The sequence below is a fragment of the Narcine bancroftii genome, chromosome 6, assembly GCF_036971445.1.
Source record: "Narcine bancroftii isolate sNarBan1 chromosome 6, sNarBan1.hap1, whole genome shotgun sequence".
NCBI classification, from domain to species: Eukaryota; Metazoa; Chordata; class Chondrichthyes; order Torpediniformes; family Narcinidae; genus Narcine; species Narcine bancroftii.
The window spans coordinates 177,510,914-177,530,249 of record NC_091474.1 but is presented as its reverse complement, the minus strand read 5'-3'; the positions used below and the strand labels follow the sequence as shown (position 1 = coordinate 177,530,249).

The following is a 19,336-nucleotide window of genomic DNA, read 5'->3' as shown; positions in this document are numbered from 1 at the left end:
TGTCTGACGCACTACCCCAGAATTCTGGCCTGTATCTCCAGCTCTCCTGGCAGTGGGCTCTCACCCTTTGTTCTGTAGCTTGCTAGGAAAAATAGGTTCCAAAATAAGATGATAGTTAAAAAAAAATAGCCGTATCAGTCTGCACAAAAATAAGATGACAAAGGAAAATGTAAGGATATTGTTTACATGCAGTCGATTTCTTACTGGAAAACCATAACACCTTCTTTGGAAAATTGTAGAATGCAACTGTAGTGCAGGGAATTGTATTTGCAATATTCAAGCATTATTATTGGAATGACATGGATTTTTATGCATGAGTACATGAATAACACTTTTGAAATTTAAATGACTACTATTAATTCAGTTGATATTTGGTGAACTGTAGGAATCATTTACTATATTTACATGTCCAAAATTAAGCAATGCAGTGGGGTTATTGCATTTACAACCTCCTCGACAAATCTGGTTATTTACACAGGCATTCCGCAATATTTCCATAAGGTCACCTGCCATTCAGCCGGCTTTAGCCATTCACACTAAAACAAACTAAGCTGACATTTTTTTCTGAGCCAATCTGTCTTTTTTCACAACAAGTCAACATTCCACGAGAAAAAGGGGCATGGCATATAACTCAAAAGCATTGGCATCTAGTGTCACATATTACATACCATATTTGACCCACTTTTTTTCACAAACAAATGGCTCCAAAATATTCCCCTGGTCTTATATCCGAGGTTAAAATTAGAGTGATAATGATGAGTAATGCTGAAAGGATCTCTGTTGATCCCCAAATTGGTCATTGTTATGTTGAGAAAGTGTCAGGCTCAAGAAAGATAAACATGGACACAAGGGTTTGCAATCATTACTTTTATTAACACACAATTAATAGAAGACCATGGAAAAATCGTAGTGGAAATAAAACACAAATGCTCACAAATTCTCAAAAATTGTGGGAAAAAACGCGCACAATTTAAAAAAACATACATACCCAATTTATAAAAGTGCATTGGAAAATCTACTGTAAGTATTGATCTATAGCAGTGGATTTCAAACATTTTCTCTCCACTCACACACCACCAAAGGTAATCCCTCAATACTCATCACTATGTATCATTGGGAGCTAGTGGCAGGCTGTTGGAGGTGGGGGGATGGAGGGGAGCAGGGCAGTGAGCTTCAGACTGTTCAAACTAAAGATCAGCTCATGGACCTGCTTGGTCACAGCACAAAGTGACTAGAGATACTTGGGGATGGCTGAGATCAGGGCAGTAGGGCCAGTGTGGCGGCTGATCTTGTATCACAATGCCACTCCCTAACACTAATCTCCTCTCCCTTAATAACAGAAGGACTGTCAAGTGACCGTCATGAATACATTCAGTGACTGAGTATTCACACCCTCCTTTTTTAAAATTTTCTTCATGAATGATCAAGACCTGTTTTGAAAGACCAACAGTCATCCACATCTGTCCTATCAACAGCAAAAAAAAATGTATTTTTGAATTAAGTCATCTCTCGTTCTCCTCCCAGCAACACATCAATGCTTCATCCGCCTAACAAAATGACATGTCTAGTGGAGGATGCATCACTATTTCACCACCAGCTCATTTCATCTCTAGCTCATTTCGGACCTGCATTGATGAGAGCATGCATAGACATCCAAGATGGGCTAAACCCCAAGTACCTGCCTAGTGAACTACTCGCTGTCAGCCAGATCGATTCTGTCTTTTAACTTTGCTGTATAATTACAGCTCAATCAGGAAAACCTAGTGTCATATCAGCAAGGTACTGGGAATGATACCTTGCAGGGTTGGTGCTGGACAAAGCCACACTTTGCAATTGGCCTCACCCCTCTCCATAAGTGGCCCAAGCAATAGAGATCAGGCAGCAGGACATCAGAAGAGAGCGAGGAGTGAGCAGGACAGCGAGGCACTAGAAGAGAGAGAGCGGGACAGCGGTATTATTATTAAAAAGATTTTTCCTACTGTTGATACACCCTGATCAAACAGGATTTATACCTGGTAGACAGGGAGCCTGTTCTGAACATTATGTCATGTGCAAAAAAGAAACGTCAGGCATCTATGATAGTTAGTTTACAAGGCTTTTGGTAGAATAGACTGGGACTATCTCAACCATATATTAGATAAGATTGGGTTTCACCCAAAATTTATAAAATGGGTGAAGTATTATATTCAAACCCAAGGTCAAGAGTGGATGTTGCTCTCAATTTTTCACCTTTAAACAGAGTTAGGCAGGGAGATAGTTTGAGTCACCTGCTCTTCGACAGCCATTTGCTGAAATTATTAGGTAAGAGGGTTACTTAAAGGGTTATAAAATTCAACAGAGGGATGGAATATAAGATATCCCTCTTTACGGATGATATCATGATGTATGTGGCCGATCATAGTTCTTCATTGCCTTGCATGATGCACTTTTTAAAAGAATATGAAGAAATATCTGGTTTATAAAGTTAATGACTCAAAATCAGAAGCAATAACAATTAGATAACCAGGTCAGGTTTCATTGGTCTGGAGAGGGCTTCAGATACCTCAGCGTTCCTATCATTCCCTCCATCTTAAAAACTGTATGAAGCCAATTATGGAAAGTTACTGAAAGAGATAAAGGCAGATGGGAGATTCTCCCCTTATCATTAATTGGTAGAATTGAAACTGTTCAAATGAATGCTTTTCTCAGAATGCTTTTTTTTTATTCCAATCTTTGCCAGTAGGAGTTCTTGTAATAGCATTTAAAACTTTTGACAAATTGATATCAATGTTTCTATGGCAAAATAAAAAAAAACCCAGAGTTAGATTTAAGACTTTATTATTATCAAAACAAAAAAGGAGTCTCAATTTGACCAACATCCTACTGGGCAGCATAGCTGAGGACCCTGAAAACATAGATAACAAATGATATGGATGAGTATAAAACAAAAATCATGCCCCAGTATTTCTCTGGAAGGGTGACCATTCCTAAGCCAAGCAAATTGAAAGAAATTAAAAATAGATAATGAATGAATTAAATTCACAATGAAAGCTTGGTTGGCTGTTGGAAAACAGCTAAACCATTTTAACTCTCTATTCAGAGCATTAAAAATAGTAGCTGTCCCAGAATTCACACCTAGAAAAATAGACCACAGCTTTAGAAAATGGGCTAACTATTGTGGATCAGTATTTTTGTAGGAAAATTCTGAAATCATATGAACATCAGAAAGAATATGATTTGTCAGAGATAGATTTTTTTAGATTCCTTCAAGTGCGGCACTACTTACAGACACATGCAGATTGGGAGCAGATATGAAAAATACCATCTGTAACATGTTGAATGACTCAAAGACTTGTTGACTCAAACCAAGGCTTTTATTAACAAAAGACTGGAGCGTAGTACATTGAGGTCAACCAGTCCAGACTGACCTGAGTCTGGTTAGGAGCAGCCCTTTATGACCTGCCAGTAGGTGTGGCTACAGCTCTCAGCCAATCACTATCACTATATGCAAATATATACAAATATATACAGTGGTGATAGGATCTCATACTATCACATGATCTACACTAAAAAAAGATTTTCTTTCTGACTATGAAGGGAGTGATAAAGAATAACCTCATAGCTCACTTATACAGATGGCTTCAAAATAACACAACAGGAAATACTATGGAAATTAAACAGAAATGGGAATTAGAAAGAAACATTTATATTACAGATGAAATGTGGGAATAGACATGCCGTGTTGATCACAAGTTAACAAGTAGCCCTACCTGGAGGGAGTTTGAATGGAAAGGTATTTAAGACTCCTCATGCGTTAGCGAGATACAGTAGCACCTCTGAATTATGCTGGAGAGAAGATTGGCGATCAAACCCATATTTTTTGGGACTGTCCCACACTATATCTATATTGGAGAGATATCCAAGTCAAAATTAAGCAACTCATGGGGGTAGACCTAACTTTGGAGCCAACATATTTTATATTGGGAGTGAGTCCAGAGGATATAGATACCAAAAACCAGGCATATTTACTTGGGGTGTTGCTATTGATTGCAAAGAAGATGATTACAGTATTATGGAGAAATGTCAAACCAGCAATTGTCCAACAATGGAGGTAAAGATTTAAAAAAATGAATATTTGATGGAAAACAACAGCTAAACTCTGACAAAAGACTGATGATTTCAGCATCAAGTGGTCACTGGCTACCACGATTAAAGATATAACCCAGTGGTTCTCAACCTTTTTCTTTCCACTTTAAGTAATCCCTATGCCATAGGTTCTCTGTGATTAGTAAGGGATTGCTTAAAGTGGGATGTGAGTGGAAAGAAAAAAGTTTTAAAACCACTGTTTTAATCATACCTAATTATGTGCATGGTTTCATAACTCCAAAGGAAACGGACCAATGACAATTTTTCTCAAGCAATATATTTCAGTAACAATTGGGTCTAGAGCACTGGTTCTCAACCCTCCTTTTCCACTCACATACCACCTTAAGTAATCCCTTACCAACCACAGAGCACCGACGGCATAGGGATTACTTAAAGTGGTATGTGAGTGGAAAGAAAAAGGTTGAGAACCACTGATATAACCTCTCCATAATCTCAGTAGTGTGAAGGAGTTCGACAGGTACACTCTACATGTAAATGGAGTGATATAAACAGATGAGATTATAATTGTATACAATTACCTATATAGTGAAGACACTGTGATAAATTCAATAAGATTTACTCTGATCCTCTCCTCTTTAAGATGAAAAGTGTTACAATGGACATACGAAGAAGTGTATGGTTAAGTATATTGGTAACTGTATATTGGTTAGAATGAGGTTAATTGGGTCCCCAAATCTGTGAAGCCTCTATGACCAGAACTCGAATAAGATAGATTGATTTGTTGTATACCTCTTTATGTGACCTATGCACTTTGTTTGTATGCACACATGAAATGACTGCATATGGAAATAAAAGTGATTTTAAAAAAAATTTCCTGTTGTTCTACTTGCATGTTTTGTCCAATTTTTAAATGCTTACCGATAAATACACTTTAAAAAAAATGACATTACACAAACAGATCTTTACCCAATTAGTCCCTGAATGCCAGAAGTGCCTTTTACACAGCTGGGATTCCTGCCAGGAAAAAAATGAGACTGCAATGTCCATCGTTATTGAATGAAGATCTACCAGGACCAATGCCTGAAGAGGGCGCACAAAATCATTGAACCGGTGCGGACTTGAAAAGACAACATGGCCTGTTTCCGCTCCGTAAATGGTTATATGGTTATATGACCCTCTCCACCCACCCCCCCACCCATTCCGTCTTGGTGCTTTTTAGACAGAACACATTCCGTTAAAAAGAGTAAATGTCTCAGAACCAAAGGACTGTGTAAAAAAGCATAAAAGATACACAGAAACAGGGGCTTGGAAATTGTGTTGAAGAGGCACTGCAAATGTTAGTTTTCTGGTCTGATGCTCTCACAGAAACCCTTTGTTTACCATCTACCTTTGTTGGACAGAAGTCTGTCAACATTCCTGTTAATCACTTTCGTCATTAGCATTCTTCTAAAACAGAATTCAGTGTCAACATCCACAACATTTTGCTTTGTTGCAAAGTTAATAAATGATATTTAAAACAAAATGTACATTCAGACTAAATCTTACATCATTGAGCAATCAATATAGATTAAGTGTCTAAAATAGACCTGGTTTCATGTAGCTAATTCCATTTTTCAAGTTATCAAAACTAATGATTAGGCTCTATCATTAAGCATTTGAATGTAATACCCTCATTCAGACCACTGCATGTGTGCTTGTTCATAACATATTTGGTTGAAAATTGTATTGCAATTATAATGTTCACTTTACTCATACACTTAATTGCATACAATTAATCAATCATGAACTGCTCATACAATGTACTTTATTACAAAGAACACCCGGAGCCACATGCTGTTCTGAATGGATAGTTAAGTCAACAGCCTTCGAACTGGACACTACAATAGTTTCTGAAATTTGTAATGAACCAGGAAAGATGTATTGCTGAGTATTAGTCTACATTTTAAAATGATTTTTTTTTTAAATTTAGGCATACATCACCGACATGGGGAGAACATACAAACTCCTTACAGACAGCACAGGATTCATACATGATACTGGTTGCTGGCTCTGTAACAGTGTTGTGCTACCCACTATGCCAACCGTGCCGCCTGTTGAAGGAAATGTGGGTAGAGAAGTAGCAGATTGGAGTTTAATCTTTGCAAGTGTGAGGTGTTGCACATTGAAAAGTCAAATGTAAGAGGAATATATTTGGTAAATAGCAGGACATTTGGGAGCATTGATGTTCAGTGAGATCTTTGTGTGTGTCTATAAAGGAGAGCGATGTAAAGAAGGCATAATTGGTTGAGGCACTGAGTATAAAATTTGGGAAGTTAATTTGCATAAAACCATAGAACCATAGAACATACCCTTCAGCCCATTAAGTCTATGCTGAACTATTATTCAAAGGAACCTGAACCCGGACCATAGCCTTCCATATCCCTCATCTATGTACCTATCCAATCTTTTCTTAAATATTGAAATTGAACCTGCATTTATCACCTCCACCGGCAGCGCATTCCACATTCTCATCACTCTCTGAGTGAAGAAATTCCCCCTAATGTTTTGCTTAGACAGTTCACCTTTCACCTTTAACCCATCTCCTCTTATTCACTTCTCAACTAACCTCAGTGGAAAATGCCTGCTTGTATTTAATCTATCTATATCCCTCATAATTTTGATTGCCTCCATTAAATCTCCCCTCATTCTCCAACATTCTGGAGAATAAAGTCCTATTCCATTCAAACTCCATCCAGGTAGGACTATTTGTTAACTTGTGACCATCAAGACATGTCTATTCCCACATTTCATCTGTAATAGAATTTTTTCTTTCTAATTCCCATTTCTGTTTTATTTCCATAGTATTTCCCCAAATCTCAGCAACATCCTTGTAAATTTTCTTGGCACTCTTTAAACCTTACTGATATAGTTCCTGTAAATAGGTGGCCAAAACTGTACATAATACTCAACTCCTGTACCAAAGCTCTCTTTAAGACTGGTGAACCCTATGATTCAACTTTCAAGATGCTATGTATCTTTATTCCCAAATTCTTCTGTTCAACTTCACATTACAGTTCCTTACCATTTACCAAGTAAGTCATACCCTGGTTTGTCCTCCTTAAGTGCAGAACCTCACACGTCTGCCATTTTGCAGCCCATTTTTCCAGCTGGACCAGATACAACTATAACCTTTGAAAACCTTCCTCGTTGTCCATTCCACCATAACTCTTAGTATCATTTGCAAATTTACTGATCCAATTTACCATGTTATCATCCAGATCATTGATATAGGTGATAAACAACAATGGGGCTAGCAGCAATCCCTGAGCCATAGCATGAGTGGCAGGCCTCCATAGAGGCAATCGTCCACTACCACTCTCTTACTTTTCCAACAAAACCAATGTGTAGTCCAATTTACCACTTCAACCTGAATACAGAATACATACATGAACTTTCTTAACCAACTTCCCAAAGTCCATGTAAACAACTTTGACTATCTTTCCTTCATCAACTTTCTGGGCATCCTCCTTGAAATACTCAATAAGATTAATAAATCTTTTTAAACGATAATATTAAAAAGGTATAAAACTCTGATTAGGTCACTTTTGGACTATGGTGTGCAGATCCAGGCACCAAATTCTAGCAATGACATGGAAGGTTTGGGAAGTGTGCAGAAGATGATGGCCAGGATTTTGCATGCATTTGGAGAATATTAGATACAAGGAGAGGCTGGACAATCTTTGGAGTGTGAGGGGTGATTAAATCTAATTTCTAGTGAGCTACCATATATCTTTGACTCTGAAGTTAAATTACTCTCCAGGTTTTTTTTTTGTGTTGCATGGCAGCACTTTTGGTTCTCAGAATCTAGTCTCTATTAACTAAATCTTTTCAGATGTCTTTGATTAATTTTTCTTCCAAATGTATGAGCTAATAGTGAGAATCTCACCATGCTTCTCAAGAGTGGATGCTTGCCATTGTATACCTTCTTCATTAAATTGGTTAAGGGTTGAATGTTCATACAATCATTCCCTTCACCATTTAATCATTTTTGCCTTTCATTTTTAAAAACTTTTTTTTAACCCTGTACACCATATCCTCCGTTATTCCTCTGCATACCTCAATGGTCTCTGGCTTAATATCTGCTTAAAAAATGTTAAATCTCCAGGTAGTTCAAGCTTTAATGAATGGTCTTTAAGCTGAAATATTAACATGATTTCTATTTCTGCAGACATTGCTGAAGTACTGATTATTTCCAGTGATGTCTGTTTTTGTTTCAATACTATTATCTCGTTTGAAAGATTTTCAATATGATTCATATGTTATAAAATATGGCAAATAACATCCATTCAAAAATTGGAAAGGTTAAGTAAAATACAAAAATCTTTTTTGATTGAATGATCTTTTGTGATTTAAGGTAGTTCAAATTTCTACCCACTTGCGCATAACTCACGTTAAATGCTCAGTTGAGTTGAAGAATTAATATTTCACATCATGCAAAGATTATACAAGAAAAGTACAATAGATTTTATTTGGAGAGAGTAATACATTATTCAATAGTATGCTATAGTTTAAATGAAAAATTGAATCCAGAGGCTAATGTAATTCTTTGGTACTATATTAGTTTATCCTTGTTTTTTCTAAGCACATTTTAAATTAATAAGTTCATAGTAAAGCAATCAGAAAAAGTGCCTGAGACTATACATATTGTCTGACCATTTTGGCTATTGCAATCAATTGGTGTAGAGGTTAGATAACTCCCAGGAAATTCTAGATCCCAGACCTACTAATCTCCACATTTCAAAGAAAAAAGGGAAGATTCTCATTGATCAATTCTAGGGGCACAGTGGTTAGTACTGCTGCCTCACACCTCCCGTAACCCAGTTGCAATATTGACCTGTGGGTAATGTCTGTGTGGAGTTCATCCTGCCTGACTGTGTTCTTGTGGGTTTTCCCTAGATGCTTAAGTTTCCTCCAGAGAGTCAAAATATGTTTGTTTATAGGGTTACAGACTGCTATCAATGCTTCTCTTGCAAATACTTCCCACTGATCTTGTTTCCAAAACCCTATGGGAGAGAAAATTCTTGAGGTTTACCAGCCTATGGAGAATGTTCCTACACAACTGATGGCCTGCTAAACTTGTAAATGGGTGTAAATGGGTGGCACAGACTTGTGGGCCAAAACATTTTCACATTTCTTGCCCTCAGGATTATCCCTCATTCTTCTAAATGCCGAAGAATATTGATCTAATTTCTGTCATTAATCATGATATAGGACAATTCTTCCATCCTAAGAATTAGTTTAATGAATTTATTTGTGACTTCTGCCAATGTAGTATAATCTTTATTAAATAAGAGAGCAAAATTGTGCAGCGTATCCAAGGTGTGATCTCATCAGTAACTGGTACCATTGTAACAATATTGCCCTCTGTAGTACAAAATAAAGACAATCAGCAGCTTAAACAAAGGATCATGAAAGGTTAGTGTCAGCTATAATGACAAACCAAAAATAATTGGAAGGGCCTGCATTTGGACTGCCTTCAACGCATGACTGTCCTGTTGGACATCTTCTTACCAAGCTGGTGATCTGGTTGATAAATTAGCAGATAATACCCAGCTTGAACCACTCTTGCCTATGTTCAAAATTAAAGCTATTATTAAAAGTCTTGTGCTGCTTTGGCTAATGAAGGTCTTGCCTTCTTCAAGGCATTGAACAGATACAAGGGAAGATCAAGTAAGGCTACAAACAGTTGGGACTTTTGTAGAAACGAATGTTTATTCCATTTCATGCCCTTAAACCTTGCATTAGTGAGACAAACATTGTTAAAGCAAGAATGTTAGTTGTGTAAAGCTCCTTTTCTTGGCAAACATCTCCCGAGATAATACAAATTTCATTGGGCAGTGGACTCTGCAGAAAGTATAATTTTCTCTCCCCATTTTTAAATAATAGTTATTTTTTTGTTAATTTTGAAACTCTGGAAGTGATCCAGAATCTGTTGAATTGTGAAATGTGATAACCAATACATCCATTATTGCCACACTCATTCTGTTCATGTCTCCAGAATGTAGGTCACCAGAGGGTTTATAAATACAACAGGGGTAAAATATAAATGCATATTTACCCATTTTCACTTCAATTCTCTTACAACAGATCTATATCTGGAATCAAAACTGCTTAATTTGCAATTTATGTACATAAATTATGAAAACTGATGTTGAATCAAAATGGAAAAAAAAAACTCTTCAATCATGAATGGTGAGCACGCTTTGCCAAATTTAACCAAATGTTATACTATTTTCTCTGTGGAAATATTTGACTGAAAAGGTCTTTGATTATGTGATAGAAGATGGGCTTCAATTTAATATGATGAAATTCTTTATGAGAATAGCAGATTGCAAAATGATATGGATATTATTAGGTTCAGCTGAAAATCATTAATGTGATAAATACAGTAATATGTTGTTGACTGCATTCTGAAATCTTATTGTACTTAGAATTCTGGGACTTTTGGACCTATTTCACTGCCATCAAATTAAATCTAATTCAGAGAAATTGGTGAATTTGTGATATACCTCCAACCCTCTTTTCAATCTTCTTCAGCATGATGCTGAAACAAGCCATGAAAGACCTCAACAATGAAGACGCTGTTTACATCCGGTACCGCACGGATGGCAGTCTCTTCAATCTGAGGCGCCTCCAAGCTCACACCAAGACACAAGAGCAACTTGTCCGTGAACTACTCTTTGCAGATGATGCCGCTTTAGTTGCCCATTCAGAGCCAGCTCTTCAGCGCTTGATGTCCTGTTTTGCGGAAACTGCCAAAATGTTTGGCCTGGAAGTCAGCCTGAAGAAAACTGAGGTCCTCCTTCAGCCAGCTCCCCACCATGACTACCAGCCCCCCCACATCTCCATCAGGCACACAAAACTGAAAACGGTCAACCAGTTTACCTATCTCGGCTGCACCATTTCATTGGATGCAAGGATCGACAACAAGATAGACAACAGACTCGCCAAGGCAAATAGTGCCTTTGGAAGACTACACAAAAGAGTCTGGAAAAATAACCAACTGAAAAACCTCACAAAGATTAGCGTATACAGAGCCGTTGTCATACCCACACTCCCGTTCGGCTCCGAATCATGGGTCCTCTTCCGGAATCACCTAGGGCTCCTAGAACGCTTGCACCAGCGTTGTCTCCGCTCCATCCTCAACATTCATTGGAGCGATTTCATCCCTAACATCGAAGTACTCGAGATGGCAGAGGCTGACAGCATCGAATCCACGCTGCTGAAGATCCAACTGTGCTGGGTAGGTCACGTCTCCAGAATGGAGGACTATCGCCTTCCCAAGATCGTGTTATATGGCGAGCTTTCCACTGGCCACAGTGACAGAGGTGCACCAAAGAAGAGGTACAAGGACTGCCTAAAGAAATCTCTTGGTGCCTGCCACATTGACCACCGCCAGTGGGCTGATATCGCCTCAAACCGTGCATCTTGGCACCTCACAGTTCGGCAGGCAGCAACCTCCTTTGAAGAAGACCGCAGAGCCCACCTCACTGACAAAATAAAAAGGAGGAAAAACCCAACACCCAATCCCAACCAATCAATTTTCCCTTGCAACCACTGCAACCGTGTCTGCCTGTCCCACATCGGACTTGTCAGTCACAAACGAGCCTGTAGCTGACGTGGACATTACCCCTCCATAAATCTTCGTCCGTGAAGCCAAGCCAAAGAAATAACAAAATAGAATGATACCCACTGATGTAAAATCAGTACACAACCAAAATCCTTTCAAACTTCAGGAATTATTGATGATAAAGTGTAAATGCAGCAATGAGATATGGTTACTATAAAACCTTCTAAAAGTTTGGATCTTGTGAACGTTAGAAATAAACTATTCCATCTGTTGTCTCTAGAGGACGGTGGTCTGCTTAGCCTTGTTATTAATTAGACTAAAGAACATTACCCATAGATTCTGGAATTTGAAAATACTTCTTCCCAATTGTCTACCATGGGAGAAGAAAATTGCAGAAAAAAAAAATCATTGCTAAAGAAAGGGTGTGATCGCCCTTACTAGTTCTGGAATGTTACCAATGAATAATATGGAAACATATGTGAAGAGAAATTGGACAGCTGTATTTTATACAATAGCTTCTTCTGCCCTAAATGACCTTTTGTTTTAATGGAGCTTGCTATGGTCTATTTACTAATTCTAAGATGGCCAAACATTACGATCACCAAATTTAAAAAAAACAGGAGTCACCAATAACCAGAAAAATAACTTTGCTAGCCACATGAGATGATTTCTTGCCTTGCTTTGTATTTTTAAACTCTATTTTCTCTTTAACACTGTACCCTGCACTTTTGTTTTAAGCTACCTGTTTTGCTATATATATATTGACCTGCCTGAATAAAGTGCAAAACCAAGATTTTAAATTATATCTGAGAACATATGATAATAAACAATTCAATTCAAATGTAAAAACCAAGTGTAAAAGATTTAGTGAGAAATTGTATATCCTATGGCAAACGATTTTCCTCCATCCACACCAAATCACAGATCACACATCATAAGTGTGATGGAATATGTTCCGTTGGCATGAAAGTAAGTTACTCCAGCAATAGTCAAGAATATCAACATTATCCAAGACAAAGCAATCCACTTGAATGTCACATCATTCACCATCTTAAACCTTCTTATCTTCCACCACTTGAGCACAACATTGCACTAATTGTTAGTCACAAAATACACGGCAGCAAGTCAGCAATTCTATTTCAACAGCATCTCTCAAATGTGTAGTATTTTTTAACACCAAGAAGGATCAAGGCCGAGAGGTGCACAATGATATCACCTCCCACATCTTCACTTCAAAATTGCATAATCCTGGTTTGGAATTTTTTTGCTGGCTCTTCATCAATAATGAGTCCAAAACCTGGAATTCCTTCCCCAACTGAATTGTGGGAGTGCCTCCAACAGAGGATGCAGTGATTCTAGAAGACAGCTATCACACCCACCTTCATAATATAAAATAATTGCTGACTTTGCCAGTATATTACAAGAACTGAAAAATGACTGAAAAGAAAACCAATCTACCTGAGTTTGAAATTCTCATCTGTTGAATATTATGGCAAATATGAAGATTTTATGAGGATCAAAAGTCTGAAAGATTTCATTTATATCAGAGAAAAATATTAGCAGCTCTGGTTTTAGCACTCAGCTTGCACAGAACTGGATTTGCTTTTAGATGTTTCTTAGATTAGAATACCAACAGAATTTCAGTAACCACATCTCATCTATTTTCTCAGATCAACCCTTGTTTTATTAAATGGCAGAGCAGGTCCATGAGGCTGAATGGACAATTCCTGCTATCCTATACTTTTCACCTCCTGTGCTGGCTATCATGAAGGAGAAATAACCATTGCTAGCTCAGGAGGAAACAAAAGTTAATCAGGTAAAGGTAAAGGAGGATATGTCCACCAATGCAGATCATAATTAAAAAATAAAAATTCAGGAAAAACACAACCATTCAGTCAGTGTCTGCAGAAATCCAAACTGTCATTATTTTGCACCTTTCATCCTTCATTAGAACCAGACAGAGGTCTGATAAGTCAAGAACTTGCTGAAACAATGGACCTGCCTGACCAGTCATGACTGGGCAGAAAGTAGAAGCAAACTGTGCAGGACTGGGACACAAGAAGTTTGGTAACTATTGAGTTGTGATCTGAGGAACTGTGCAGGAGCTAATATCCTGATATTCAGTGTTGGGAACTTAGTCCAGAGGGAGATACAAAGATATGTCTGAGATTTGGCATTCGGCATTTTGCAAGATGGCAGTTGGTTCTCCCTACTGCAACAGCAATACACTTCTTAGCATGTTTGATAAAAATGTCTGGTTTGGCTTTGCTTCACTAAAATGTTCCTATCATTGCAACAGGTCCACAGCAAAAGCTTTATCTCCCTGGCCCTGCAATCTATCCTGAAACACAGGGATAGCAGGGAAATTGATGTCAGAGTTGTAATCAGCTTTGCCTCAGCAACAGAATTTCAAACCAACTCATCCACAAACTACCATAGCTCATTCGCCATGATCTGCAATGAACAACTCCTACACTTCATCTCCGCTGGATCTAGACATTCAACTGCCATTTCTGCGCACATCTGGCATCCATCAAGGATTGGAAGTTTGCATCTCTGGAGACTTCCACCTTGGGGACCCCCCACCTGGGTCTCCACTTTGGCCCTGGCACTTTACAGGATCGAGCTCCTGATGCAGGTCTCTACCTTAGCCCTGATGACTTATAGGATCAAGCCTTCATCCTGTACTTGGTGACCGACAGATCCAAGCTACAGATTCGGGTTTCCACCTTGGCCCCTGTGACCTATAGGACCGAGCCTCCATCACAAACACCCTCCCTGGCTCCTGGATTGCACGGTCCTCTCTCTCTCTCTCCACCCTCTGACATTCCCAACCCTCCCCATCCTCCCTTGAACATTTCCTGCCCACCATCTCCTCATCCACCCATCCTCCTCCCCTCCCCTACACCCTCCACTTCATTGAAACTCCCTGTAACCACTTCCTGGTCTTCACCATCCCCTCTGACTTTCTCCTCTCAGTGACTGAAAACTCTGTCCTCAGTAGAGGCCTTATTTTTGTCCCCCCCTTCATCCACACCTTAATGAGTTCCACACTTGCCTTGATGTTGAACTCTTCCTTCATTGGCATATTTCTTGTATGCTTACTTCCACAACTATAATTCCCCACCCTCTTCTACAGTTTGCTTCTCCTGGACGCTTTGTTCTGGTCTTCTACCTGCTCTGGACCTTTATATTTCCAACTGCCTCTGTGACATCAACCGTATCAACTTCACTATTCCCCTCACTCATTCCAATCTCACCCCCTCAGAAGGCCTGGTCTTCCATTCTCCCCCAACCAATCCGAACTTCACCATCAAACCTGCAGCCAAGGGTGGTGCTGCTGTGGCCTGATGCACTGATGTTTATCTGGCTGAAGCAGGATGACAACTCTCAGACATCTCCACTTACTTAATCCTCCAACAGGACCCCACCAAAACTCATTAAACTACTGTATCATGCACCATCACTGAACTCATTACTTCTGATCACCTCCCTGACACAGCCTCTAACCTTATTGTTTCCCAACCACATACTGGCTGTTTCTACCTCCTACCCAAAATCTACAAACCTAATTGTCCTGGCAGATCCATCGTGTCTGAATGCTCCTGCCCCACCAAATTGATCTCTGCTTACCCTGACTCTGTTTTGTCCTCTCTGATCCAGTCCACCTACATCTGGGATACTTCTCACACCCTCCATCACTTCAACAACTTCCAGTTCCCTTAATTCAATTGCCTCATATTTACCTTGGATATCCAATCCCTAGACACTTCCATTCCCCATAATGAAGGCCTCAAAGCCCTTTGTTTTTTTTTCTCATCAATAGAAGCAACCAGTCCCTCTCCACCAGCACCCTCCTCCAGGTAGCTGAACTTGATCTCGCCCTCAATAATTTATCCTATGTCTCATCGCACCTTCTCCAGGTTAAAGGAGAAGCCATGGATACCCGCATGGACCCCAGCTATTCCTGCCTTATTGTTGGCTATGTGGAGCAAGCCATACTACAAGCCTACACAGGCAAGGCCCCTTAACTCTTCCTCTGCTACATCGATGACAACTTTGGTACTGCCTCATGTACCCATTATGAGTTCGTTGGCTTCATCACTTTGCTGCCAACTTCCTCCCCAAACTAAAATACATTTGGTCCATCTCTAGCAACACTCTCCTTTTCCTCAATCTCTCTGTCTCAATCTCAGGAGACAAACTCTCGACAACATCCTCTAAAAACTACCTTGACTACACCTCTTCATACACTGTCCCCTGCAAGGATTCCATTCCATCCTTTCTATTCCTCCATCTCCTTCATATCTGCAGCCAGGATGAGGACTTCCATGCCACCTCATCAGAGATGTCCTCCTTGTTCAAATCATGTAACCTTCCCTCTACCAACATCAACTCAGCACTCAACCGGATATCCTCCATTACTCGCACATCTGCCCTGACTCTCTCCGACCCTCTCCCCTACCCCACGCAACAAGGACAGAATTCCTCTTGTCCTCACTTACCACTCCTCCAGCCTCTGCATCCAACACATCCTCCACCACCATTTACACTACCTACTATGTGATACCACCACTCGACACATTTTCCCCTCTCCTCCCCTTTCCATCTTCTGCAGGGACCACTTCCTCCTTGACTCCTTTGTCCACTCCTCTCTTCCCACCAATCATTCTCTTGGGACTTAGACCTGTAACTGCAAGAGATGATCCACTTATGGCCACCCATTTCAATTCTCCATCCCATTCCCTTTCCGACCTGTCTGCCCATGGACTCATGTATTACCAGATTGAGACCACTAAATTGGAGGAACATCATCTCATCTTCTGACTGGGCACCTTTCAATAGGATGGCATTAATATAGATTTCTCTGGCTTTCGTTAACCCACCCCCATTTCTTCCCCCCATTGGGAAAAAGACTGATCATTCACCTTATCTCTGCCCCTCATGATTTTATTTTACCTCTATAAAGTCACGTCTCAGCCTTCTGGATTCCAGAGGGAAAATGTCCCAAGCTATCCAGTCTCTCTTTGTAACTCAAGCCCTCCAGTCACAGTAACACCTTTGTGAATCTTTTCTGAACCCTTTCCAGCTCAATAACATCCTTGAAGACATAACTGAGCCACTGAGCTGAAATCTGTTCAGGGGTGTTCGTTTCAAATGACCCTGTTGCTGTGAAAATATATTTGTTCCAGTGTACACAGTAATGGCTTTCCTGTTGCGCAAGGTAACACAATTTAATGGGCAATACTCTAAAAGGATGCATAATGTAGAATGGAGTCATCCCACATACGTCTTCATCAGCATAAAAATTATTTGTGACTGGAAGCACCCGTTGAAATTTCCAGTATGGCAGAGTTTGACATGGAAGTGATCTCAATCACGTTACTCCAGAAATGAGCAATTCTCAGGAAATAAACGATACCATGCCACTGAATCTCCCCATTGAGCCTTCTTTGAACAGGAAGGTGAGCCAGAAGTTGAGCATGTTGAATGGAGCCTGGAAAGGATTGGGGCTCTGATAGAATGAAAGCAGGGGGTCATTTTAAAGGACCTTGAACTGGAAGGATCTGAGTTTTTTTTTTCTGACAAGCACACCCGCATCCTGTTGGCTTTGAAAATAGATGAATGCATTACAGGAAATATTTTCAAGCTTTTACTTAGTTGCATCACATATGATTAGTTCTGTTCTAGTTTCTCCAGTTTCAACTAATATTAAGTTAGCTCCTCATTGTGATTTCCTAAAGCAGCGCACTGCTATTTTTCTGAAAGGGTCACAGCCAGCACCTTATTTATTAGATTAATTACATATGCTTAACCTTTTAATGTTCCTCTCGTTCTCAAAGATACTGATTTATTGTGGGATACTGGTCCCTTTATGATTAAGTAACAAATTATTAATTGCCACTTATGTCTAATTAATTAATATTGGCTAAATACCTTAATGGGACGCATTACAGCCAATCCCATCTTAATTCAAGATCAAACACAAACCACATAATGGGAAATAACAGGAAGACTTCTAACTGATTTGTCTATTATCTATGACTCAGCTCGGCTTAACAAAAGACAGTCAATTTATTAAATATGTTCTTGAGGAATTCTTTTGAACTCTTAGAAGAGGATTTTTAATTAGAACCATTCTCATTCTCACTAGCAGCAACTGTAGAATATTTGAGAGCAACCTTGCTGTCCATTTGCTTGCCTGACTTTCATTTCAAACAAAACATGCAACACTGTGTTTAAATATGAAAATTTTATGCCATTTCTGGATCCCTAATTGCAAAAAGGCGCAAAGTACGTGTTATTCATGCTACTTCCAAATACCAGTTGTAGTGACTTTTGAGCTGCATAACTAATGATTGTGGAAAGGAATACAGGCAGCTACTCACAACGAGACAAGAGGATTTTAAGATACTTGTGGAACTAAATCAAGTTGAATGATTTTCTGCTATTGGATACTAGCAAGCTGTACTGGAGATTTGATGCATGGTGTTCATTTGTAAAAATCAGATGCAAGCTGAACCTGGATTTGATCCTCCCAATGCTTTCTTTAAATTGGTTCTGCAAATGTACCATCATACTTGTGTCTGTCTAACCCCACAAATGAAATCACTTTACCTCTGGATGACATTCAAGCAAAGTAAGAGTGAGCTGTTTATGGTGTTTTCTTTAAAAGGACACAAAAAGGTTCACCATTCCACTGAAATAATTGAAAGGTGCAGGTAGGTCCCTTTTCGAGTGTATTCAAAGGAAACATTTTCATCATACTTCAGGGGAAAAATTAGTTGAATGATAGAAGAAAATTATTATGTGAGAGACTACGTAGTAAGTTGAGCAGTGTTCTTTAACCTTTGAACTCTGGGCTCAAGTCCAGACAGAAGAGTTGGAAAAATATTCTTCACTGTCAGCTGCTCTTGGATAGTAGGTGAAATAATTTGGCTCATTCTTAAGAAGATGTTTGCAGTTTTCACAAATGGTTTGCAATTTGTATTCTAAGTCAACAAGCTGTAGCATACTTGAATCTTTATGTTGCCAACACTTTGTAGACTTGTTAGTTCTGAATGTGAGTAGACTCTGGAATTTACAGTGACTGGAGTCTCTTGTTTCCTTTTAGTTCCCCAGCAGGGCATCCTTCATGGTTCTGATGCACATCTTTTGCACCGCGTTTCACAACAGGATATCCAGCTATTGAATGTTGGTGTCACAGGTGGTCAGCAGTCCAGCTGCAAAGAATTTCCTGCCAGGGGCGACTCAAGCCGGAGGGAGAAAAAAAAAACTGTTCCTTTCCTGTTTAGAGCTGTTTCAACAATAAAGAAAAAATTGTGAGAAGCAATATGTATTCCAGCAACATTTACCCATGCTCTCTATTTTTTTTTGTTTGTTTATATGGTAGCATTAATAAGTTTAGATGACTTTAATACTGAACTGCAAAGTGAAATATTGAACACAGCACCATTGTGTGCATTCATTAATCAGGATAATGGAACACTTCATGTTGACACAAATATCCCTTATGTAGAATATACACTATAGGGTACAATTCACAATGAAATTTGTTCCAGCTCTTTTCTCCTGTCTGATCTGTATCAACAGATCCAGAGCCAAGTAATGATATCAAATGCCAGATTATTACTCCGCTAG

General features: G+C 39.2%; 1 long non-coding RNA gene across 1 annotated transcript in view; it reads left to right on the top strand.

Annotated features, from left to right (window-relative positions):
- LOC138736790 (uncharacterized) overlaps positions 1-19,019 on the top strand; it is a 45,571-nt gene extending 26,552 nt beyond the window's left edge. The window contains exons 2-3 of the long non-coding RNA XR_011340576.1: positions 10,213-10,317; positions 18,810-19,019. This is a non-coding gene — a long non-coding RNA (uncharacterized lncRNA). The remainder of the gene's footprint in view (positions 1-10,212; positions 10,318-18,809) is intronic.
- Positions 19,020-19,336: the final 317 nt, after the last annotated feature.